At 36.6% G+C, this 27,886-nt stretch overlaps 1 protein-coding gene and 1 non-coding gene across 2 annotated transcripts in view; one reads left to right on the top strand and one right to left on the bottom strand.

Moving 5' to 3' along the window:
• The window catches only part of HDAC9 (histone deacetylase 9), a 970,134-nt gene that overhangs the window by 151,097 nt on the left and 791,151 nt on the right, over positions 1–27,886 (top strand). The gene's annotated exons all lie outside the window — the stretch shown is intronic.
• Positions 26,076–26,178, bottom strand: LOC143653176 (U6 spliceosomal RNA). The gene has a single exon (XR_013161147.1). It is a non-coding gene; the product is annotated as a U6 spliceosomal RNA (small nuclear RNA).

Genomic DNA, 27,886 nt, shown 5'->3' with positions numbered 1-27,886 from the left:
TTAGCCATACAATGCTGTTAAAAGTCAGAGTCATTGGAGGAAATGCATACTGTCAGATGTGATAGGAGTAGAATATGGCAGAGAGACCTTGGAACCAGGAGGTCTTTCTTCAATGGTCAGCTAAGTCACTTAATTTCTTGTGACTTTGGCTTTTGCAGCCTCTTTTTCTTCACCTGTGAAAGAGTAATGAAAAGACTAGTATGAGAGATTGTTTTGAAAATTATATTATATAAAATATGCATAGTGCCTGTCATGTAAAAGTGTATAATACATGTATGAAGCAATATGAATAGCCATGGAAATTTGTCCTATTTTTTACATAAATGGTTGGAAGAAAATATTTTCATGGGACCAAAACAAAATGAAAAGTTCAGTGCTTTGTAGGTAAATATTAATAATTATACCAAAATTCTGACAAGATTATATGTTATGGGGGCAAAAAACATCTATTTTTTTAAGCAGGGGAAAGTTTTGCTGTTATCATATTTACATATGAAAATGTTCTAAATGATTCAAGATGAAATATTAGCCATGACTCTCTTTTCTGAACTGAGGGCCATGCCAGGCAAAGGAAGCCATAGACTAATAGTAGAACATAAAAGTGAAACTGTTAGAAGACGGTGACAACATATATAACATACTTACATCACCTCCCTGGGCCACACTGTGGGATGGTAGTTCTTGAACTGGACTTTGTAGAGAGAAAAAGTGTCTTCAGCCTGGAATGGAATGAACACTGTATAGAGATGGATATCCTCATGGTATTTTCCAGTGAGGAAGTTGACCTAACTGAAACTGTAGAATCTGTGTTTGGATAGGTAAGGTGGGATGAGGCTACTGAGAGCTGTGAGTATCAGGCAGAAGAGACTCAGCAGACCACAGAGCATTGCAGGAAGCCTCTGGAACAGAGAGGTGATATTCCTTGTTTGAGTGCGTCTCATCTAGAAATGATGCAGAGTTTCCATCTCAACTCAGATATGAAGATGCACTCCCAAAGTCAGCTCAGAAAGCTGGGAATGAGGCAATAAGATTCAGATGCTGGAATCAGCACTTCTCTCCTGCTCAAGAAACTTCTAGTTGTTTTCTTTTGTTCACTTTTGAATAAGCTACAGGAAAACAAAAGGAAATTAAAATGTGAGATAATTAATGGTCGCTTGCCAATGGTGGACCAGTTTTGTTTGTTTGTTTAATATTAGCACTTTGTTTGTCAAGTATACCAAGAAAACATATGCTTTGGAAATCATGTAATTACAATTATACCATTGTAATTACTGTATAATGTTTCTCAATTGCATTGTCTTCTTGGTGTGCTCTCTATGAATTATCCTGGCTGCTACTACTAAAGGAAGTAGCATTTATTGAACTCCTTGGTTGCTTTAGCCATATTAGCCTCAGCAATGTATTTAACTTCCCAACATCCTTATACATCGGGCGATGTTATTCCATTTTACAGATGGCAATACTAAGATTTCTCAAAGTTAGACATCTGGTAAGTGTTGGTGCTGAATGCTCTGCTTTCTAGCCTGATGCTTCCTGAGAGAATCTGGAGGGCACACAACATTTGACAGGAAGAAGAAGATAAAACTAAGAAAAGGAATGTTCGATTTTATACTATTGAGATAGGTGGGCAAGTTAGTCTACCTCAGAGAAATCCGAGTTGATCCTTTCTGGGGGCTTTAATATCTAGTCATAGGGCTGTTTCTGTGCTTCCTGAGAAAATAAAATTCTTTCCTTGACTGAGAGTGTTTTGTAACAGGGGTAAATGGGTGGTGGCCTTTCATATTTAAATATAGTTAGACTTGCTTTAGTTGAAATACTAAAAATCATGGATAATACAGAATATCTGTACTCAAAAAAATTCTAGTATCCTTCACTGATGAAAAAGAATATCATTTGTTTCTACTGTAGTAATAATGATTTTTCATGTAATTATAGTTTCTAAAAGAAACTCATTAGTTTACCTTTAAAGATAAGAGGTAACTTTTTCTCCCTTTAAAAACTGTGATGAAAGGTGCCAGGTTGTAAGGTGTAGGAAACTTCTTAACTTCTAAAGCATAAAAGACATTTTTAAGGTCAAATTGAATTAGACCCATTCCTGTAAAGATTTCTCTAACTGCTCTGATATGGTTTATAATTCTTATTATTAAGATTTCTTTAACTGCTCTGCCTGATAAGGTTTATAATTCTTGGTTTCAAGTACTAATGAAGATGTTACTTGCAAGTTAAACCCTGAACTGAGAAACATGCTCATGAATTCCTTTATAAGTGGCTCTTTTAATTGTAGTTCTTTGAAAAAGGAAGTTAACACTTAAGTATGTATTAATTCTTGACAAGGACCTTATTAAACATAAGCACAAAGTATTTTAAAAGGCAGATAGCTGTTAGCAGTATGTGAGAATCTGAAACTGAGAGAATAATTATTATGAGTTTCTTAATTTTTAATTTTTTCCAAAATGGAACATCTCTATTTTTTTCCTTATAAAAACAATCGTTGAATGTGAAAAAGCGTTCAAACAATACTGAATGTATAAATTAAAAAGGAAAAAGATTTTATACAATCTTATCCTACCCAGATGACCACTTATTAGTTTAATATATTTTCTAGTGTATTTTCTTTGCAAATATAAGCCTATATTGCAGTGCATGTATGCTTCAAATGGGATTATACTGTATATATTATTATGTAACTTGCTTTTACAAAATTGACTGTTATTGTAGATCTATCTCGTTCCTTAAAGTTGTTGGTTGGTTTGTTCTGTTTTAACAGTAGTGTGAGGAATTACCTCTTTTGTGTGTTTTTGCACACTTCTGTATTTCTTGTGGCTAAATTCGTACAAGTAGAACTGTTAAGGGAAAGGAAATGCATATTTTAAATTTCCTGTGCATTTATAAACTGCTCTCTGAAAAATTGTACCAGTTTATTCTTTCATCAGTCGTGTATGAGAAAGTCTTTTTGCCTTATTCTTTTTAATACTGTGATTAATCAGTTTTGTTATTCAGATAAGAAAAAAGTAATGAATTTATTAGTGAGGTTGAAGAAAACATTAGCAGTTTTTTTATTTCCCTTGAGAACAGCCTGTTTGTGATGTTGCCTACTTTTTTCTTAAGGTACATGTTTTTCATTGATTTAAAGGCTTTCATCATATCCTTTGATTGTATGTTGCAAATATGTACATACATTTTTCTTCTTTTACCTTGATTATGATATTTGTTGTGAAAAAGATTTAAATTTGTATATATTCAAATATGGCACTCTTTTTGCATAATTTTCTGGCTTCTGTGTCCATGCTAAGAATAATAACCACAGCAGACGTTTGTTGGGTACCTACCACTTCAAATACATACTCTCATTGAATTCTCACAACAACCCTATGACTAAGATACCTGTTTTATAGGTGATGAGTAACTAACTGATCCAAGCTTACATAGTTTAAATGGTACACCATACTTCAAATACTAACAGCCAGATTCCTCCCTAACTCCGGAATTATTAATAGAAACAATAAAACTTCCTGTATATTTCCACTTCTGTGTTTTTCAAACTTTAAATATTTAATTCCTGTGGAATTCATCTTTGTTAATGGTGTAACAACCTGTTTAATTTCATTTTCATCATATACTAAATGTATTTTTATATTCACAGGTCTGTTTATAGGCTTTTCCTTTTGTTATAATAATCATATTATTTATTTGCCATTATCTACTTTTTAAATTACTCTAGTTTTAAAGTAATTCTTATGTCTAAGGGGAAGTCTCCCTCATTATGTTTTGGTTAAAAACATTTAACTATTCTGTCACACTCTTTTTCTTCCAGAATCAATGTGTCAAATCCAATTTACAAATTCTCCCTTCAAAATATTTTGCAATTGCACCAATTGTAGTTGCACAATTTGAAGAAAACGCTTTACAATATTGAAATTCCCATTTAGAAAAATGGTACGTCATCCTTTAACATTTCTGTGTAAAACTGTACAGATTATTTCATTTATGTTTTGGACATTTTTTTTTCTTTTTTTTTTTTTTTTTTGCATCGGCAGGCCCTGGAAATCAAACCCCAAACCCAGGTCTCTGGCTTGCGGGTGAGAATTTTACCTGTTGAGCTACTGTCACACTGCTCTATGTTTTGGACATTTTATTTTAAGTTTATTCCTGAATAAAGTCTTGATTGTGCCTGTTATTGTTCAGATTTATGACTGTGTGCCGTTTTGACATGGGTGTATGTTGACTGCCAATATTTAGGACATCAATTTTATTTTGTGAATGTTGTGCTAGCTCATGTTCTCTCTTTGGATATTCCTTGCTAGGGAATGAGGAATGGTTTCAGTGTCTTGATGATCAAAAGCTCTATTTAATTAGATATTAGTATCTGAAAGCCCAGATTCCTTTAAATTGTAAGATTCTTTCATATGCTCATAGATACTGATTATGTTGAATTTTGGATCTCCACTTGAAAATCATATTTGAAGCTGTAATGGTCTTTAGGGGCCTAAAATGCTTCAAAATCAAGCCATACAGTGCTATGGAAATAGTTAGAATGTCACATTCAAATAGTCAGCACTTGCTGATAGTTCTGTATTTGATTTTTTCCCCCAGTTGTAGATGCTTTTGCCTTACACGTAAGCTATAGAAGGACTTGATTTTCCCTTGAAATTGAGGGCCACAGTGACAGCACATCCCTAAGGAGGCTATCTGCTATTCATTCCGTTGCTGCTTTTTCGTCTTAGGTAATCAAGAAAAAGGAGGCTTTGCTTTACATTTTCTTTCTAATGTATGACCAAGGACTCTAGAATTATAAGTGAATAGAGTTGTATTATAAATTGAATTTCTATGAGAAATGCAAGGCTGGAAAGTGATTAAAATAGTGAAAGAAGGCCAGAGGGAGCCCAAAGAATGAGAAAGGAAAATGAGGAAGAGATGAAATTGGGAAAAGATGAAGGATATTGAGAACAAAGGGTGAAAAAAGTTGGTGATTTTGAGAAGTTGGAGGATTTATGGAGTAAACGAGAAGAGGAAGAAGACAAGATGGTATGAAAAAAGTGCAATGGGTTAGAAATGATGAAAATTTAGTAAAATTGATAACTTGCAGATACAGTTTGTTAAAAAAAACAACAAAAATCACTGATCCTTTATAATTTCTCAGTATCTAAATAAAGAGGTTGTTGATTTCTCTTTAGCAGGCTATTTCAGTAGTGCATTTTGAAGATTTCTTCATGGAACATTAGGATATTTTACTACTTGACTGAAAGTGAATAAACAGAACTGGAGGATTTCTGCTTTGCCCATTTCTGAAGCCTTATTATATCCTTATATAGGTAAAGAGAGAAGTTACACTCTGAATATGCCAAATGACCACATGCTTCACACTTGCACTACCTCTTTTTATGATTCTAAATTTGGAGTTTTCAAAACCTCCTGTTTAAAAATACAACCCAAAAGACTTCTGCTTGTTGTGCATTTTGTTCTGTCCTGTAGAATTTAGATCTTCATTTACAATTCTTTATGGATTTTTTTCTTTTGTAATGAATATAAAAGGAAGATATTGCCATATAACCTTTTATGTTTTTTCTTTAGCATTGTAATGTCAAATTTTGATATATATATGTATTTATGTTTTTTTCCTTCAAGTCTATGGCCACATGTTGGAGGAATATTTAATTCTGTATTCATATGTATCTATATATAGAGAGATAGATATAGATATAGTATATATTATCTTAAATGTAATTGAAAGAATAGAAATTAAGTTGCCTAAAACTCATTTCTATGTGCATTCTTCACTTAAAATAACAGGTGCTTTCCAGGAAAGTATTCTTTGCCAAATGTTGTTATATGATTTATACTTTTCTGTCGAATTTGGTTATTTAATTATAGATTTGTACTATCATAGGAATACTTTGTTGCTTGATTTTTAAATAAGAAGTCATGTTCAACTCTTTAAAAATAATATATTTAAGACTAGATGGTAATCTTATAAAAATCATTAATAAACAGAATATATTTCTCTGAAAAATTTAAAAATCAAAGATGAGAATGTCAGAAATACTCAAAATATATTAATGTATCTCTTAACCTTACACATAAGGTAATTCATTAACCCATTTTCCACTTTTCTTAATAGTAACTTGTTCCTTTTCAGATATCTTCAGCTGTATTTAACTCTAACAGGTCTACACTTTATTATGTTTCCCTAGATAATATATATTTAGAATATGTGACATTTAAGGTTGAATTGTGTGAGGAATTACTGTTTGAACTATTTTCTAAATTTGTTATTTTGCTGCAATGATCTAATAGATGAAAATGATCTTCAAATTAGTTAATTCTTAATGTGCTAGCTCTTCTGTTTCCAATTTAGGGATTATTTATATAATTTATTGTGCCATTAATAGGAATTTTAAAAATATGTAAGATTAGTGTTGAGTCTAAAATTTATTAAATAGGAAATCTTTTATAGGGCTTGGAAGTAAATATATATGACTTAACTGGCAGTAATAGCAGTGACAGAATAGTGAAAAAGATGGAAGCATGGATTTTATTATTTATTCATTTGTTCAAGAAACAATAATCTATGGAATACATACTATTGACTAGATACCCACAAGCTTACAGAAACTGCCATAGTAAACCAGAGAGACATTTCTCTGCTTTTCAAAGTTTATAGACTATCACCAAAGACAGTATATAATTAATTATAATTTAGGGGATTCACGGGACCCAGTGAAAATCACTCCTTGTCTCTCATCTGATTTCTGAATGAATTGAGAAATAAGAGGAAAGAGTATGGTAGAAAGGAAACAGAAATATCACTGGTGATATCTGAAATGTCTGGTATGACTCTATCAGGTAGAAATGGGATATTGCATTCTAAACCCTGGGATTACAAAGACCTACTTCTAATCCAGGAGTGATGGACAGAGCCCATTTGAGAGAAAAACCTGCCCCATCAATACGTAGAGCACTGAGAAGCAGGACATGTGCTCTTCGGGAGTAGCTGGCTCCCAGGAAGAAAAAGTCAGAGTGGAGAAGGACAGTATGTGACCCTTTTGAAATTCATGGGTAAGCCTTCTTTGGTAAAGAGTAAAAAGTCACACTAGCAACGCTCCTTCCCATGAAAGAAGCTTCAGGAGTGAGGAAGAAGCATCTTCCTGCCACCCCAACTCCCAACAGTGATAATGTGTGGGAAGTTAGGATTTATGAGAAAGGAGGTATGGAGTACTATGGGCACATAACCTAGACTTGAGCTGCAGTGGAGGGGATGAGGGTACGTCTTGACACCTCTATGGAATTGACAGCAATTTAGCTTGATTAGGTACAGCCTAGACTGTGAGAAAAAGAATGAAGAGACATGGAGCAGTACATGAGCAGTGACCAAATCTCAGTATGTTGTGAGCTGAATTCAGTGAATGAAGGGCAATAGGAGGCATCTCATATGAAGGGTTTCAAGTTGAAGAATGACATTCAGGTTTGTATTTTAGAAGGAAGATTATGCTGGCTATAGCTTGGCAGAAACAAGGCTACATGGAGGGGAACCTGCTAGTTGGCCACAAAGAAAGGAGGTTTATGGGTGGGAATGCATAGGAGGCCAAGTATAGCTTTGTGTATATTACCCTTGAAAGACAAGACATTCGAATAAATAGACCCAGGAGGCTAGTTGGGTGTATTCATGTAAATCTTTCGTGAATGCCCTAAGTTTGAATTACTGTTCAGTGAATTCACCTTAAACCAGGGCAGTTTTTAAATGGATTCTCCACCTTCTAATAGAAACTTTTTAGACAATTTTGAATCTGATAAAACTCTTAAGTTTACAGGAGAAAGTCCTTCGCTGAGATGAACTTGTGTTACTTAGCTGAAGGTCCTTCAGCATCAACAATGCAGCCTATTGCCTCCTGTCATTTTTTCCCTGCTATTAGTAATACCATCACATTATTATTGTTATGGCTTTTGTGTAATGTTATAATAGCTTCCAAAGAATTTCTGCTAATATTTTGAGAACCTTTGTTTGCACTCTTGACTTTAAACGGTGTGACCTGTTAGTACTTATCGGGTAAATTATATACTTTGTCTCTTTTTCTAAGCTGCTGTGCTAATACCTTTTTTATTCATTTTCCTTTGTGTCATAATAATTATATTTAAGTCTCATGCCAAACTTCTGTAACCTGTATATTCTCAAAAAAGGTAGTTGCTTTTTTATCTTGAATAAATCAAAATAATTTTACTGCAAATGGCTTCATTTGAATTGAATTCCTTTAACTTGCAATTTCTGATCACTGTGCTTACTTTGGTGGAAAGATTAATGTTCTGTGACACAGAATTGCAGACACCTCTAAACACATCTTTAGTCACATGTACTTTCTTAGAATAAAGGTGGTTGATTAATAGTCCAGTAATTCACCATTTCTTCTTGTGATTTCATTATTTTTATGGTTGCCAGATGATTTTTTTTTAAACCATCTCATAGAAGTAAGTAACTTGTTAAATATAGTTTATGAACTTACAGAATTTGTAGTTTAAAACTCAGTTTTTGTAGGTCCATGCTTTCTTCTTTTATTAAAAACAATCTTACAACACATGCCCGAAAACAATTACACCCATATGACAACCCTGATGTTCACTGTCCTTGTAAATTTGTGACATTAGAAGGCAATGATTCTAGAAAAAAATAGGCAAATCATGTTTCCTTCTTCTCTGTGAGGTTGTCTGTCTAGAAGCTCATGAGGGCTCTGGGGTGGGACAAATGAGAAGTGAGAAATTCTAGAGAGGAGCTACAGTCTAAAGACTTTTTCCTTCTGAGCATGCCTTTTTTTTTGTTTTCTTTTTCTTTTTTTAACTCTTACCCTCATTTTGGTTCTGGGACCAATAAGAAAATGCATGTGCCCTCCTGCTCTTGTCTTTATGCTTTCAGGAAGGCTGATAAGAGAGTTTAGCCCGAGAAAATTTGGCTGAATACGATGCCGTTTGCAGCCTTCCCAATCAGTCCTGTTATCTTTGTCAGTCCATGAGTTAGTAAAATGGAACTAAAAGCCACCTAACAGCACACAGCTGTAGGAGCCTGTCATTCTGAAAAGGGTTCTCCGGGGAGGGCCCGCAGTTGATGTGGTGACCTATGTAGGGGAGCCAGATTGTGTGGTGTATACATTTTTTTTTTTTTTTTTTTACATGGGCAGGTACCAGGAAGCAAACCCGGGTCTCCAGCATGGCAGGCAAGAACTCTGCCACTGCTCCACCATTGCCTGCCCTGGTGTGTAAATCTTACAGATTGAGGTGTAAATTAGTTAAAGGTTCTTGGTGGAAGGAGCCTATGTAGTAAAGGGCCCTGAATTTATGCTTCATAAATTCACAGCAAGTCCACCTGTAACCTTATGCATAAACCTACACCTATTAAGTTAAGGAATGATTTTATAATAAAGCTAAATATTTAAAAATAAACTAGAATGTCACATTTTTGGGAAATCCCTCCCTGATTCCTCCCTTTGTAATTGCACCGTGTTACTAGTATACAGTGTGCCGATCATCCATTTATTTATCTGTATTCCCTCCACTAGATTCTAAGCTGCAGGAAGGCTGAGATATTTTACTTGGTGCTGTATCTTTTGTGCCTAGCACTGTGCTTGGAAAATTGTATCCATTCAAATATTTCTTCAGTGAATGAATAAGTGATAAAACAGTTCGCTCTGCCCATTTCTATATATTTTAATATGTTGTTAAAACTCGAATAGAAGGATGCTGGGGTCACTCCATCGTCGATCACATCCCAGTGGCAGTCCTGGTGCCGCACCTGATATGCTAACAGGGGCCATTAGTGTTCCAGTGTTGAGAGACCGTTTTCATCAGTCATGGACTGCAGCTACCAAGTTCTGTTTTACTGGGTGTGCTGTGTATGGGGGGGATATCTTTTAGCTATGCACAAAAATTATTTAAGAATAAGCAAGGAGTCCATCCCTTGGGTAGCAAGAAGTAAATATAACAGGTTAAAGGTAGATTAAGGTAAAATATACCTCTGAGGATATTTTATTTCTTTTTGAGCCCACTTGAAATTTTAAGAATCTTTTATTTCTTTGATGCATTTCATAAAGGCAAGGAAAAAAATCATGGAAGGCATAATCCAGAATCAAATTCTTCAATTTGATGAAGTCAGACTTCATCTAAATGATTGATTATAAATTAGAAATCTATTTATAGATTTTTACTGCATTTGAAAAGTCACCTTAATAAATACATTGTTCCGATGGAAGATGTCCTGAACTTAAATATATGAAAAAAGGTAAAAATGACTTATCCTCTTTTCCCCAAATAAAATAATATGACTGTTGCTTAAAGTTTAGTATTTATAACATTTAATATGAGATGTGGAATCTATATATCCATGGTGGATTTTTTTAAAACTCAGAAATGTAGGATAAAAATTTTAAATATCATACTTTATACTGCCAAAGGTGTAATGTTGTAAAATGACAAATTTAGATGCTGCTATCACAAATATACATAATTTTTCAATTCCCTGTGTAAAATAAAAATGTGGGCCCCTTGTTAAAAACATTGTTAAGAATTTTAAGACAGTGACGACATGCATTAAAGCAAGCATGTACCCTTCTGAGCTCAGGGTCTTGTACAAATATCCTGTACAAATGTACAAGTCCCCTTTGCATCGCTTGTAGAAGCTGTTGTTAAAAACCTTCTTTACTGTGTTGCCTAGTGAGTTGTAAAGAAAGATTCAAGTGTAAACTCCTCTTTGATCTCAGAATCAGAATTGTGTTTATCCCCTTAAATACCTATTATGTTCCTTTGGGCAACAAAAACTCTGCCAGTTAAGTGCTTTGTGCAAATGGGGTCATTTTCCTCAGTCTAGGTTTTCTGTTGTCATTTCTTCCTCATTATTATCTGATTTGGGCTTTATATACAGCGTTAATGAGTTTTGGTCATTGATGTTTAAGGCCATCTGAAATTCTTTCTTCAAAGTAGGTAAAGAGCATAAAAAATAAAAGTGAAAAGTGATTTTAAAGGTTGATCTAAAAAGGCTATCATTGTTTACCGAGTGCAGTAATAGTGCTATGAATGAAATTAATGCATCCCACAACATTATTATTTGCTAGAGACTTTAAATCTAGAGGCAGAAACAATCTGGCAAGCAGAGGGTTGCATCCCAGATAAGCAGGTGTACACTACAGAAATTTTAAATGGCAATAAAAATATCTTTGTCTTAAGCATAAGCTTAAGTAGGTAAGGATAAAGGAGATGGGAAATCAGGCTTGGTTTATGCCTTGGGAAAGGAAAATCCACTGGGGGCAATTTGAGAAGAAAGGACCTGCTAGCAGACGGCCCTCTTCTGGGGTGATACAGGCTTGCTTAGTCCAGAAGACGTAGCATATGCTTTTCTACTTCCTAAAGGTTCCAGTCCTAGCCAGCATCCCAGAAGACCAAGGAGTCAGCCTGGCCTGTGGAAACTGTGCTTTGTGCTTCCTTCCCTAAGCATTAAATTGGATTTCCATCAAGCAGGGCTGCCATATTCAATTGTGCATGATATTTTGCTGTGCAAGATTCATTGGGTGAGAGGGCACATAAGATTGAATTGCTCCCCTGGCATGGGACTGTGCCACCTCAGAAGGGGGAAGTTATGGGTTAGTCTTTAGGACCACTTAAGAACCAGCTAAATAAGTTCAGTAGACAGCCTAAGTATTCAGGAACTCCTTTAAGGTTGGAAAATACCCTCCCTTGAACAGTTAGAGGACTCTAAAAATGAAAATATTTCGAGTTAACCTTCAGTGTGAATAAACACTGGTTAAAATGGAAAGGTAATGGTAGCTCTTTGTGCTGATTTGAAAGTATTATGTACCCCAGAAAAGCCATGTTTTTATCCTGATTCAATCTTGTAGGGGCAGCTGATTCTTTTAATCCTAATTTGGTATTCTAGGGTAGAAACTTTTGATTAGAAATCCTCCCAGTGGGCAGAACTTCAACAGTGTACTAGATTGTTCATTTTGCTTGGAAGGAGAACTGGCAGGAGTTGCATTTGTATACTGACTTATGGGCTGTTGCTAATGGTTTGGCTGGATGGTCAGGAATTTGGAAAGAGCATGATTGGAAGATTGGTGAAAAAGATGTCTGGGAAAGAGGTATGTGGATAGACCTTTCTGAATGGCCTAAAAACATGAAGATATTTGTGTCCCATGTGAATGCATACCAGAGGGTGACTTCAGCAGAGGAAGGTTTTAATAATCAAGTAGATAAGGTGACCTGTCCTGTGGATATAAGTCATCATCTTTCCTCAGCCACTCCTGTCATTGCCCCCTGGGCTCATGAACAAAGTGGGCATGATGGTAGGCATAGAGGTTATGCTCAGCAACATGGACTTCTCCTCACCAAGACTGATCTATCTACAGCCATTGCTGAATGCCCAATCTGCCAGCAACAGAGACCCACACTTAGCCCCTAATGGCGGCATTCCCCAGGTGATCAGCCTGCTGCATGGTGGCAGGTTGATTATGTCGGACCACTTCCATCATGGAAGGGGCAATGGTTTGTTCTGTCTAGAATAGACACATACTCCAGATATGGGTTTGCCTTCCCTGCGCACAGTGCTTCTGTCAAAACTACCATCTGTGGACTTACAGAATGCCTTATCCACCATCATGGTATCCCACACAACATTGCTTTTGATTAAGGAGCCCACTTCATAGCAAATGAAGTATGAGAATTGGCAGATGTTCATGGAACTCTCTGGTCTTATCATGTTCCCCATCATCCAGAGGCAGTTGGAGTGATGGAATGGCTGAATGGACTTTTGAAGGCCCAATTACAGTGCCAGTTAAATGGCAATACCTTGCAGGGCTGGTGTTATGTTCTCCAGGAGGCTGAGTCCACTCTGTGGTACTGTTTCTTCCAAAGGCAGGATTCACGGGCCCAGGAATCGAGAGGTAGAAATGAGAGTGGCACCACCCATTATCACCCCTAGTAATCCATTAGGAAAATTTTTGCTTCCTCTCCCTGAAACCTTGAGCTCTGCTGGTCTATAGGTTTCAGTTCCAGAAGGAGGAATGCTTCTACCAGGAGACACAACAATAATTAGAAGCTAAGATTGCCACCTTGCCACTTTGGGCTATTCATGCCCCTGGATCAACAGGCAAAGATGGGGATTACTGTTCTATCAAGGGGAAATCGGACTGCACCTACACAGTGAAGAGTATTCCTAAAATTCAGGAGATCCCCTACAGTGTCTCTCAGTACTACTATGCCCTGTGATCAAAGTCAGTAGAAAGCTGCAACAGCCCAGTCCAGGCTGGACTACCAATGGCCCAGAAACTTCAAGAATGAAGGTTTGGGTCATCCCACCTGGCACAGAACCACAGCCAGCTGAGGTGCTGGCTGAGAGTACAGGAAACATAGCATGGGTAGTAGAAGAAAGTAGTGATAATTATGAACTGTGACCATGTGACCAGTTACAGAAACAAGGACTGTGATTGTATGAATATTTCTTCCTTGCTTTGTAGTGCCTATCTTTGTATTTGTACATAAAGCAGACACCTTTGTTTTCGTCTCCATTTTATTCACTTTATCATATAAGTTGTATTGTTCATGTTATAGTATTTAAGTTATAGGATATCAAGTTTAAGAGTGGATAATTTCCAGGGACGTGAACACTATTCTGGAGAGATTTAGTGTGTTTCTGGTTGTATACAAGACAGTTGAATATTGTTAGGTGAAAAAAAATGTGTCTGTTATTGTTTTCTTTTTTCTTTTCTTTTTTTTAAAATTTTTAAATTTTATTTTTTTAAATACCAAAAGACACCAAACAAATGCGAACATTTCCATTTTGATCATTCCTTTCTACATATACAATCAGCAGTTCACAACATCATCACACAGTTGCACATTCATCATCATGATCATTTCCTAGAACATTTGCATCTATTCAGAAAAAGAAATAAAACGAAAACAGAAAAAAAATTTATACATGCCATACCCCTTACCCCTCCCTTTCATTGATCACTAGCATTTCGAACTAAATGTATTTTAACTTTTGTTCCCCGTTGTTTATTTTTATTCCATATGTTCTACTCGTCTGTTGACAAGGTAGGTAAAAGGAGCATCAGACACAAGGTTGTCACAATCACACAGTCTCATTGTGAAAGCTATATCATTATTCAATCATTAGCAAGAAACATGGCTACTGAAACACAACTCGACATTTTCAGGCAATTCCCTCCAGCCTCTCCATTACATCTTGAATAACAAGGTGATATCTACTTATGTTATTGTTTCCAGAGATTAAGTATGGTTTAAGGTGATGTGTATAGCTGCTAGGTTGACAGGGGGTGGACTGGATGGTTAGATTCATGTGCCAGCTGAGCCAGGTGATGGTTTCCGGTTGTCTTGTCAAGCAAGCACAGGCCTATCTATTGCTGTGAGGACATTTCATGTACTTAAATCATGAGCACGTTAATTGCATCCATGGCTAGTTACATTTACAGTCAGCTAAGGGGAGTGTCTTCTGTAGTGCAGAATACTTAATCTAATCATCTGAAGGCTTTTAAGGAGAATTCAGAGGAGAGAGTCTCTTGTTTTGCTTCAACCAGCTAGTCTCTCCTAGGGAGTGCATTGGGTACCTTCATTGGAACAGCCATCTCACAGACTGCCCTGCAGATTTTGGACGCTTGCATCCCCATGTTTGCATGAGACACTTTTATAAATCTCATATTTACATGTATCTCCTGTTAGTTCTGTTTCTCTAGAGAACCCTGACTAGAATGAAGTGTTGTTTACCTTTTGATAAAATATGGGATGTGACGAGCCATAACATCTGTTTGGAGATTGGAAAAAGGAGGAGGGGTAAATGGATGTAGAAGGAAATATAGTGTTTTTTACTACGTCGGCTTTGGGTTTAGTTTCCTTCTTCCCAGGGGATTTGTTAGTTAAACTACTGTTTGTATGTGTTACTTGAAGTCCCACTTGATTTGAGTATATATTCTCTGGTTTTTTTTCATGCTTTAGGTATAAAAAAAATAGTTTGTATTACATTGATGAAAACATGTGAAATCACATAGCAATACATGAAAAGATACACAGTGATGAGTGAGATAAACTCTATGTAATGGCAAAAAGAGAGCAAGTTAATTTCCAGTTCAGGTAAAAATAATGAACAAATTTGTGATTTGTTCTGGCTGCTCATCATAATTAAGATATTTAACATTTAAAATGCATATAAAATGAGACTTAGCATGTACTGTCACATTTAAAACACTGGTCCTCTTCCAGGTAGACTCTTACACTTGGATAGCTCTCCCAACTGGGCTCTTCTTCCTCCTTGATACCATTGGGCTTAACTGCCTTTTCCCAAAATATGTTGAGTACCTGTCTGGTGTCATGCACCTCACTATAGGATACGATACCAAAAGTTCCCAGGGATGCAGTGTAACTAGTATACAGGATAATTATAGCCCCTCTTCATATTTTGTTTCTCCCATAATTACTGTAGACCCCAACACTTCCTGAGATACATATTTTAACCACTGTACCAAGTCTCTACACCAGAAGGAAATTGTATGCTCTGTTTTTATGCTACCTTTTCTGCAAACTTTCATCTTCCCAGTTGGAGCTAATTATTTTCTCCCTAGTATTTCCCAGAATACTTTATTTATATCTTACTTTCCTATCATAATTTTACTCATATCTTTATTCCCCACAGGAGTTCAAGTTCCCTGAAGACATGAATTCTAATTAATCCTTATATCTCTACTCTTCACAATATCACCAAAATGCCTTTCTCATGGTTGGTGCTCAAAATGGTTTATTTGATTAAATCAGATTGGATCAAATAGTTTACATGCTAACAGTTCAGTGGCGTAGATTGTTGACTCAATATGCTATGAAGCCAAATTCAGTTATTGTCAGTATTCTTGATTCACACTTACAACACAATTGAAAATTTAACACCACTCCTACCCCTGAACAGATAAACTGTTTTCATCATTTTCTGTTGCCCTTTCTGGTCTGGTCTACCTGCATACGTAATTTGTGTGACTCTGTGAGCATAAGCATATAATATAAATTTAGTTTTTCATTCTGTACTCCTCTTTCAGATATATAGGAGCCTATTCAGACAAGTGCTTTTGTCTATCAGTATAGAAATTTTGAAAGATTATTTCCCCAAAGCAGCCTTTTAATTCTGAGAAAAGCATGTCTAGAGGCCTTTTTAACAAGTACATCCTTTTAAACATTTCAAATGGTAGCATTATAAATGATGCTCAGATACTTCAGGAACCCCCAGCTTGGGCTTTTCCTTCACTGAAAAAGCAGTACCTAATAATTTGAGACAAAATTCTAATTATTTTAATGGGATTACTCTGCTTCTTGGCATATTAAGCAATTTATTTTATACCTTTGCCCATTATTTCTCATTTTCAAGACTTGGATAGAGGAGACCTGACAACACGGAGTCCTGTTTCTACTCCTTGATCATTAATTATGCCATGGCAGTTTCAGTTCTGATGAGACCCCAAGAGAAATGAATCATGTCAGGTCTTACTCAGTTTAACAGATTTCATTCTTTATACTTCAAACAAGTTTTCTTAGAAAATCATTAATCACTAAACTATGGATTAAATAGTGACAATAATGGAAATATAACCAACAACAAATTGTTCATGGTTGGCTTCTCTAAGGATTTGACAGCTAATTTATAAAACAAGTTGTTTTTATACATCAGGACTTTTGTGACTAAAGTAAAATTGCTTTGACAAACTGCTCAGCATTATTCCATAGTCTGTGGAAGGGCAATGCATGTGCAGACCTTCATCCTTCTCTTTTGACTGTTTTCCCTTACCACTCTTTGCAAGATTTCAGTTGGTGTATACACCGATCCTAACTCGTTGCCAACTTGTGCCCTTGAAGCAATTACTGAGTTGCAAGTATAAAAGGCTGTGAAATCTATTTTGTCTTGACAACTCAGGCTCCACATTGGGGCTCTCTCAAGCCATGTTGTACAAAACCTGAAAAATAGGCAAGATGAAATTCCTTTTTTTCTTACATTTGGCTTCCACTTTATATATTGTTCTGTAGCAATTATATTCATAATTTCATATTCCAGATAAGTATTTTTTAATTGTGAGGTTTTTACCTTTGCTGTATTTTTGGTTGCTTGAGTTGGGTGATCTGTGCCAGGTTTTAGTGTTGTAAGGAGATGCAAAGCAAGAGCTTTATCCCTTTCAGAAATCTCGTATATCAGTGAGGCAACCTACAGATATGAAGTGCTTGCTACTATACATGCAAAGCCTATGTCTAGTACAGAGAACTAGAACTGAAAACTATAACACAGCTTGGGTGTTTCCCTTGGGAGTCTGAGTTATAATTGGTGAACTTAAACAAGTATACTTAAAATTGCAAATAATAGTAAAAGGTAATGATTAATAAATTGCAAATGTATGGAAGAGAGAATGTCTTATGGGAATTCAGAGAAGGAGCATGTAGGCCAGAGTGGCCAAGTGAGTTTTCTTAGGCACTTAGAATTTGCACTGCGATTTTTCCTCATACATACCTTTATTCAAGCATCATTTATTTACTATCTCTTTTAATTCAAATAGCTAACATTTATTTAGCTGTTCAGAACATGAACATTATATATATCAACTCATTTAGCATTCTATTATTATTTTGCAGACTAGGACACTGAGGCTTAGAATTTGAGTACTTTATCTAACCTAATAATAGATGGAAGAGTTAAATAGGAAAGTAGGTCTGTTAACTCCAGAGACTAGCTCTTAACAAGCATACCTAAGTGTCCTTACTTAGCATTTGTTGACCTATCATGTATCAGGTTCTCAAAGAGGTCCAGGGTTGCAGAGGTGAGTGGAACCAAATCCCTTGCTTTCAGGAATTGGCACCACTTGAGAAATAGTATAAGCAAGTTTGCCAAGGATGGGACAGGCAAGTCATGTAACAGGCATCATGGTAGCTTCTGAAGTCAGAACAGGCATCCACCTGGAGCAGTTGGAGATGGAGAGAAGGAAGCTTGAGGTAAGGTGGTGGAGGGTTTTGGAAGCTAGTCTGTGGGGTTTGTTTTCCATCCTATAGCTCCACATGTCATCTTAGTACCACCTGTTTGGGATCCCCCTGGGAGTTTGTAAACTATGCACCTCCTAGGTCCTTCCTCAGACCTTTTTTTTTCAGATTTTTAGGGGTAGGCACCTGAAATATGCATTTTAAACAAGGGCCCACATGATTCTTATCTCACTTTAGAGTGAAAATCACTAGCATAGGTAAAGGAAAACATATGGCTAAACATCATATTTGCATATATTTTAATGTGTTTTGCTTAAATGATAACATTTTTTGAAAGCTATGGAAAAAATACATGTTGATTACTACATAAGAAACTGACATTTGGAAGTATACCTTCTGAGAGGTCCAATATGTCCTGTAAGCTGTGGAATACAGGTAAATGTTTAACAACCAGCTCTCTGAAAAAAAAAATCCATAAAACAACATAAGCCCTGATTTGTAGCAGTTGCCAATTTCCATGTTTTAAATACTTCCACCATGGTCAAATTGAAGCTACCAACTTAATATCACAGAACATGGGGCTGAGAAGAGGTGTAACACATTGGGCTGCAGTTTACCACTGTTTATGTATTTGACTAGCAAGTGACAGTATTGGTGAAAGCTATATATATATACACTGACTCAGATATTCTGGAACTGTTGCCAGTGATTTATAATTAACCAGCCTTCCAGGTAGGTGATTCTGATGCAGAAGTCTGATGCCATTGCCCTAAGCTTAGAGAAGTATGAGGCTCTTAAAGAATTGCAGACCAGATGTCTCATTCTAAATTGACAGCTTAGAACAGAAATGACTGAGTGTGTTTGTCAGGATTCTCCAAAGAAAGAAAAACAACAGGATATATCTGTCTATATAGCTATATCTATATATATCTGATATGTATACAAATATTGGGCAATTTATTATAGGAATTGGCTGACGTGGCCATAGGGATTGGGCAACCCAAATTCCTTAGGGCAGGCTGCAAGTTGGAAACTCTGATGAATTCCCTAGGAGAATCTGGATGGCCGAAGTAGAGATGATTTTTTTCCTTCTGACTGCTGAAGTCCTCGGTTCTCCCTTTAAGGACTTCATCTGATTGGATGAGACTTCTCTCATTTTTGAAGGCAAACTCCTTTGTTGATTGTAGATGTGATCAGCCATAGATTCAGTCAACTGACTAGCCAAACAACTGGACACCCGCATCTAGCCAAGTTGACACATGAACTTAACCATCACACTGAGTAGTCAGAACTGTGATTGCATTTACTTGACGTGATTCAATTAAGTTGTCTACTGTTAGCTGGATTTGGGGTTTAAGGCAGAAATTAAGTTCACTTAAAGTGACATTAAGATAGTTACCCTTCATACACACCTGAGTATATGACTTATAAAATTTATAAGTGTACAGATTTTCCATGTACACTTTGGATAAACTTGGAATTTTGTCGTGAAATGAACCAAACATGAAGTGAATAAACACACCTCAGTACCTCATGTCGTGCCAGGTGGCAGTTTATAAATTTGACTGAAGTAAAACTCGTTATGTACAGCCATGGGGGCACGGGGGTGGGGGGTAAAGATTTGAATCAACACCGTGTCAGTATATGATCCACTGTACTTTTCCTTGGCCTGTGGCTCCATGAACTCTGGCACCATAACCTGTGGCTTTCACTTCCCTGAGATGACTGTGCTTAGTGCTTTCCTTTCAGCTTGGCATATTTCTCCATTGTCTTATCTAGGGTGACTAAATAATCCCAGTTTGCCTGGGGTATACCCATTTTTAAAACTAAAGCTCCTGCATCCTAGGAACCTCCTTAGTTCTGGGCAAACTGGGATGATGGATCACCCTGGACATAACCCACTTGACTTAAGACCTTTCTGGGTGCTCCCTTTTGCTTCCACTGGTGCAGGTCAATCTCATATTGTGCACTTGGCATGCTGTTGGGGAGCACCTCCCGCTTCCTGTGCTCTTGGGGAACTTGAGGGCAACTGGCTAATGAGAGTTGCTGGGAAACAGCCATTTTTGTTTTTTGTACACTTAACTAATATTAGTAGAAGGTATGATTAGAATTTATTTTCAGCACTGTATTAAGTATTTCTGACTGGTTTGGAAATATCTAGTCGTATATTCCTTACATAGCCAGAATACTAACTGTGCAAAACATCTTACTGTTGAGTGATTTCAATTAAGAAAATTCCTTTCCGATGGAATTTTAAAGCCTGGTATGGCACAGGAGAATTTATTATTTGGAATAAGTGAGTGATACCTGAAAACGAGGTTTTGGAAAAATGTATCCTGCTACCTATGAGATACAATAGGGGGATTCTCAGGTAAGGTGACTTACGAGGAAGCATATTGGTGAGCCTAGTATTGAAATTATAAAGGCTCACTAGAGAGTTAGTGGTAGAAATTAAAGGATATAGTTGTAAGATACTATTAAAGAAGAATGGATAGAGTACTAGCCTTGGGGATTGAGAGAATAATGGCACCAGTGATGAAAAAAAGACAAATCTCAATTTAGTTCATTTAATTTAATTGCATCAAAACTTAATTTTAGAACCGATAAGTGTCAGGTGAGAATAGGAACTCAGATGATTCTAGGCAGTTGGAGATTTGGGTGAGGGTCTAGGAGAGAAGTGTGAATGCATTTGCCCATCCGTGTTCTCTTATCAGAGAGGATGGCTGCAAGTTTGGAGATGTCATCACATCCTTGCATCTGAGTGACAGGAGATTGTCAAGAGCAGACAGATGAGTTGGGTTGACATTGACCATAAATTTTCTTAGTTATTCTTCTGTGCATCGTGATGCTGTGAAATTAATTATTTGGTCAGTATTTTATCATGGTTTCTTCCATATTATTTTTTTTCCTTCCACATTATTTTAGCAGTAGAAATTTCAGTGGGCCAATTAGAACAGTGAACTTGATTACACATGCTAATTAAAGTCTTCTTAATTAACTTTTTAACAATAAAAAGATCATCAGGTATTCAGGAGCTAGCTTACTTCTCCAATGTTAAGGAAATCAGAGTTTGAGAATATGAATAATATTTTAATGCTTTATTCTATAGCACATTTAGTCATTTGCAAAACATTTTATCAGTTATTATTTCATTTAACTCTTATCCAAACCCTCTTGATGTAGGTAGTATAATCCCTAATTTATGGATGAATAAACTGAGGCTCTGCATGATGAATTGTTTGCAAAGACATAGTAAATAAGTTGCAATCAATCCAGATATTTTGGTTCCACAACCAATGTGCTTTCCACAGAGCCATAATTGCCAGCTGCCCACCTTTGCTCTAATCTGGCACATGGAGTCTTCAGAAGCTTTCAAAGACGTGTCCTCATTAATCACAGGAAAACAGACTCTCTAAATATAGAAGTTTTAGATTGATAAATATATCTGACACTGCTATAAGACTTTGACACCACAGCTTTCAGATTCAGTCATTTTTGCCTAGAACCCAAGATTAAAACAGGCTGATTGAGTGTACAAGAAGGCTGAACCAATTAAAGAAAAACCCTGGGAAGCCAGGATTAAGTAGCACAAAGATACAGATGAGTGAGCTGATGAAATTACACCGCTCGCTGAAAAGCAGCACACTTGCAATAAAACCATAGAATGTTCCACTAAACTTTAGCAGTGGGAGTTGCATAATCTAATAATTAATTGTCTGTAGCTTCCAGGACTATTAGTGAGGGGTGGAACAGACTCCAGAGGCAAATCACCAGCTTCTGTGGCCGTTGGGAACATTGCTTCATAATGGTAATGCTTACAAGTTGTTTTTTCTTCCTGGTAATTTTTAACCCTGGATACAGTTCTTCTCCTGCTCATGGGTATATTAAATGTATCTTGAAGATTTTTCACTGGCCTTTCAGTTACAGTTGGAAATTGTCTACTTTATAACAATATCACGAAATGTTGGATTTAGCACTTCGGCTATTCCCCTGAAAGGCAATTCCCAAAGTACAAGATGTCGGCACATCCATGGCACATTGGAGAAGAATGAAGATCGTGTGCAAACAGAAGGATGTAATCTTTTTATAGTAGGTATTATTAGAAATAGAAGGAAACCCATTTTATCTGGGTTACTTTGAAGAGACCGTACTTTCCCCAAAGAGGAATGTCAACACTGCCACCTTCTTATCTAACATTGTGACTTGCAAAGGAAGAGCCCCTGAAACCACACAGCATGAAGGGGATGCTGAAGGCAGGCTGCGCGTGGATGAAGGCTTTCAGTCATCAGGGGCCATAGGTTTCGTTCTGATGTACATAAAAGCTGACCAAGGACTTTGTGAAAACTTTAAGCTGCCTTCCTGACCACCTTGGTTTCTTTCCTTCACCCATAGATCAGCATCGTTTACAACCCTGTTCTTTTCAAGTGGTGAAAGAAGTTAAAAATAAAGTTCTATTTTAGATGTACCTTTCATTTTCTTCAAAAACATTTCAGATGATAGGAAAGTGAAATACAGTGATAAATTTTAGCAGAAACCTGGCAGGGTCTTCCTATAGTTTATTAAAAAATGGACTCAGCTTCAAATATATTAAGTTGTCACAGGAGAATGGGAGTGCCTTCTGGGAAATGCTAATAGTTCCTGGAATTTTAATCTCATTTTCTCATAATACAGGGTAAAATTTCCAGGGTAAATAAAGACAAGTAACGCTTAAAGGGCCATTGCATGAAATGTCAGAGTTGACTTTTTAAACAGGAGTAATTCTTGTACAGCTTACCTTTCCTGTGGGATGTGTTGCATATTTGTTTTCTGCATAATTTGGATTTCATCCAAGACAGCAAATTTCAGTGTTTTGGAAGTCTGTGGTTAGTCACTTTTCCTTAGCAATGTCAGGAGAAGGCTTTTTTTTACGTGGGCAGGCACCAGGAATCGAACCCGGGTCCTCGGGCATGGCAGGCAAACATTCTTACCTGCTGAGCCACCGTGGCCCAACAGGAGAAGGCTTTTAAGTTGGAACTTTATAAAGATAATAGAAAATATTATTTGAGATCTAAGTGCATACACTTTGGAGAAAATTCTTTAAAAATGTTTGGCTATTTTTTAGTTTTATAACTACATATATTTCTGCAAGTTTAAGTACCATGGTATTCCTCATGATTCTTCCTACTTCTTCCTATTTGGATGTTGATGAAGGTCTTGATCAAAAATGGCTAGTTTAGAATCTTACATCTGTGTTGTGATTTGGAGAATATTCTTTTGTTGTGTTTGATTCGCCTTGTCTGCTGATTTTCAACTCTATATTTACTGAAAAAGAGCCTTCTTTGTATTGGAGTTGATTTAAAAATTGCAGTATTTGTAATTCGTAGTTTTCCAGTTTTTAGAGTTTCTGTTTTTTAATATAAAAATACAAAGAATATTTTACTCTGTTCCCTGAACAACTGGCAAGAGAATTCCTCTGAGAAATATCTATCTGTGCTTTCTTCATAGTTTCCTGACTTATCTCCCTGCCTCTTTTTTGCCCCCACATAGTTCTTTGCACAGTAGCTGAGTGATCCTATTAGGCTCTTCCTCTGCTCAGAACCATCCAGTGGTTTCTCATCTTCTCAGAACTTATAAAATAAGTTGTGAGCTACAAGAACTTCTGGAATTCCTAACTTCTTGGTATTGTAAGTGATATGCACACCACATATGTTTTTCTGACTTCACCCCAAATCCTGTTCCCATGTTTCTTTTGTGCCACGCTGGCCTCCGGTTGGTCCTTGCATATAGCAGCCTCTGGCCTGCTCAGGGCCTTTTGTATTGCTCTTTGCCCAGCTCCCTTTGTCCCCATTATTTGCATGGCTTGCTCCTCCTCTTTTCTTTCACAATTCTATTAATGTGTCACTTTATCATTAGACCTTCCTTGATCTGAAATTAAATAGCACCACTCCCTCGGGGGGGGGGGGGTAGAGTCCAGATTTTAAGAGCTTTTATTCTGGGAATTAGGGAAACTCTTTAGGAGCCTTAGGGCTTCCCAGGCCTTGGAACTGAGGGCACAGTTCCATCTGGGTCTTAGGAGCCTAGGAAGCCCTAGCTAATATGTGAGTTAAAAGTACTAATACTTCCTACTCCAGCTACACCTCTAATCAAGAACTTTTCCTTAGCTATTTAGGTGGTTAATTACTACTCTGTAAAACTAAATGTGTACAGGAAGTTCAGAGAGCACATCTCTTCTCAAATGAGAATGTGATTTACTAACGTTCTCTTTGGGAATTCCTTCTGGTAAATGCCCCATCATTGCCATAGATGGGTTGTCTCTCAGGTGTTAAAACAGGGAAAAGGCATCTTCACCTATTGTTCAGAAGCTCTTTACTCTGTATTGTTTCTGCCCTTCCTGAGCCTTGTCTTCTTCAGATGCTGTTTACAGCTGTCTTCATGAGGTAAACTTTGGCCTCCCCACATTGCAGCCCTTTTGTTATTTCTACTTTATGTAGAGCACAGTATCACAGTAAGACAAGGCAATAGAGATAAATAGTTTTCTATCTTAGAAGTGCTTTAAAAGGCAGTCATCATCCAATTAAAAGCAGCATTTTTTCATAAATACAAAATGGCATTTTAGTTATATTTGGCTAGAAGTTGTCCGGTCACTTGTCTTATCCTTGACTATGTGCTAGTTTCAGTGCTTCCTGACACGGAATCACATAATTACCCTCATGGTATATACATGACTGGGCACTATTGCAGGTTGCCGTGTATGTATCAACATGCAATGATAGAATAGGAAAAATTGGAACTTACTTCTTGGGCCCGAAATGCAATAGCTTTTTATAAGCACTTCATTTCCCTTTATGGTTGAATAATATTCCATTGAATGGATATTCCATTGTTTTTCCATTCATCTGCTAATGGACATTTAGGTTGCTTCTACCTTTTGGCTATTGTGAATAAAGCTACGGTGAACATTGGTGTACAATTAGCCATCAGAGTCTGTGCTTCCAGCTCTCTTGGGTATACCTAGGAGTGGAATTGCTGGGTCAAATGGTAATTTATGTTTCACTTTCTGAGGAATTGTCAAAATGTTTTCACACAGTGGCTCTACTGTTTTACATTCCTACCAACAATATTCTAAGGTACCAGTAATACACTAAGGTTCCTATTTCTTCACCACATCCTTGCCAATACTTTTATGTTATTTTTTTAAATATATGTTTTTTCTTTATCAAAGAAATTGTATGCTTACAAAACAGTAATGCATCAAATACAGGATCCCCACATACCACCCTATTATTAACACGTTACTTTGGTGTGGAACGGTTGTTAAAATTGAAAGCACATTGTTATAATTGTACTATTAACTATAATCCATGGTTTAATTTAGGGTTCATTCTTTGTGTAGTACATTTCCATGTATTTTTTTAAGATTTTATTTTGTTACTATATATACAACCTAATATTTCATCCCCATAACCACATTCAGATATATATTTCAGTACTGTTAATTATGTTCACAGTGTTGTGGTACCATCACCACCATCCATTACCAAAACATTTCCATCATTCCAGATAGGCACCCTGTACATGTTAAACCTTAACTTCCCATTCCCTATCCCCACCTCAAACCATCCCTGGTAACCTATATTCTAGATTCCAACTCTATGAGTTTGCTTATACCAATTATTTTGTATCAGTGAGATCACACAGTATCTGTCCTTTTGTATCTGTCTTGTTTCACTCAACACAGTGTCCTCCACATTCATCCTTGTCTTCGCATGTATCAAAACTTCGTTCTATTTTTGTGTTTTTAAATAATAGTCAACTAAGATAGCTGTTCTAGTCATTGTGAAATGGTGTCTCATTGAGGTTTTGATTTGCATTTCTCTAGTGGCTAATGATGTTGAACATCTTTTCTAATGCTTATTGGCTCTTTGTCTAGCTTTTTGGGCAAATGTCTATTCAGATTCTTAGCCCATTTTTAAATTGGGTTCATCTTTTTGTTCTTTAGATATTCTGGCCATTAAACATTTATCAGATATATGGTTACAAAATATTTTCTCCTATTCTGTAGGTTATCTTTTCACTTTACTTTCTTGATAATGTTTTTTTTTTTTTTAAATATGGAACGCTTCACGAATTTGTTTGTCATCCTTGCGCAGGGGCCATGCTAATCTTCTTTGTATCATTCCGATTTTAGTATATAGTATATGTGCTGCTGAAGTGAGCACGATAATGTTCTTTGATGTACAGCAGCTTTTCATTTTGACCAGGTCCAATTTGTTTTTTCCTGTTGCTTGTGCTTTGTTGTAAAATCTACAACATGGAGGAACCTCGAGGATATTGTGTTGAGTGAAATATACTAGGTTCAAAAGGGACAAATACTGTATGATTTTTCTTGTAGGAGATACTCAGAATAAGGAAATTCATAGAGAAAGAAAGCAGAATAGGTGGTTATCAGGGATAGGGGTGGGTAAATGGGGAGTTATTGCTTAATGGGCATGAGTTTCTATTTAGGATGTTGAAAATGTTCTGGAAATAGTGGTAGAATTACACGATATTGTCGGTCTACTTCATGTCACAGAATTGTTGACCTAAAAATTGTTAAAGTGATTTTTATGTTATATGTATTTTACCAGAACTTAAAAAATAAATTGAAAAAATGAAATAGCTTTTAAATATACGCCATATAGCTGTGCTATTACACGGAAGGGGGTTGGCCGGAGCATGGTCTATCTAGAGATTTGGTTGCTTCTGTTATATAAACATGCCAACTTGGTTGTGAAATTTTGACAATCCTTTGGGAATAGCAGGGATTAAATCTTCGATTATAGCCTTTGAAGAGCTAGCTTCCAAGAGCTAGACCTCTCTGCCTGTTTTAGATTCTTTCAGATCTTAGGTTTTTTTCCCAGTTCATGGTGAGAAAGTTGTTGGGGTATCTGCTTTTTGTTATTCAATAATCTGTGCTCTCTTACATTCTCTGACTTAAAATTTCCTGATCACTGGTTTCCTCCATTGGCTCAGGGTTCATAGAGGCACTTTTGAACGACCAGCCCAGCTCCTGGTACATTGGTAGGTATTTGGTACATTTTAATGAAGAATTAGGATTATGTTATTTACAATGATTATTTTCTTATTATTAATCCTTATACTATTTTTCTCCTGAGAAGAAGGTATCAGGAATTATAAATCTTAAGTCCCAGGAAGAAGCAGGCGCCCAATGGACTTGTTCTGAAAAAGCTGACTGAACAGGAGAGCTAGGAACATAGAGTTGAATTTATAATCTTGAGAGGAGCTAATCTGGTAATGTCTCATCATCCACCTGCAATATTTTCTCATTTGATTTACCTGGTGTTTGTCCTCCTTTCCTTAGGCTCCTTTTCATTGGCGGTGAGGACTGCAGTGCGGTGCCTCCTTCTTTTAAGCTCTTGCAGGACACGGATCTTGTCATCCGTGTAGAGATAAGATGGCCCGTTGTTGTCAGAGCAATCAGGGAAGGAATCTACTTGGGTTGTCTCTTGTGACTTTACCTGGGCACGGGGAAGGTCTAATTGAACAATGACAACCTGTAGCTTCTGGTAAATCTCGGTAGACTGGTGGCTTCTTCACAACCACTTCCAGTGTTGGGGTAGTTTTGTTGCTGACTGAGCCAATCCCCATTCCAAAGTGTCATAGTGAATCTCACCTAATTAACACTGCAAAAAGCCATGTAAGTTTGGGGAAGAAAACATGGGCTAGGCTTAGATCTACCCCCTACTAATACCCACACATTTATTTTGTTTACTTGGATGAAATATGGAGCCATTTTAAATTCCTGTATAACACAATGGCATCAATAAAATGCAGTCTAGTTAAAAAAGATATTTTATTTTTCCATTTGTGATTACATTAAGCTTCTTTGAAAATGGAGCACACCACTTTCACAGCA

This window comes from Tamandua tetradactyla, chromosome 1 (genome assembly GCF_023851605.1).
Source record: "Tamandua tetradactyla isolate mTamTet1 chromosome 1, mTamTet1.pri, whole genome shotgun sequence".
Taxonomy (NCBI): Eukaryota; Metazoa; Chordata; class Mammalia; order Pilosa; family Myrmecophagidae; genus Tamandua; species Tamandua tetradactyla.
The sequence above is the reverse complement of the archived record's forward strand: the minus strand, read 5'-3'. Positions and strand labels throughout refer to the sequence as shown.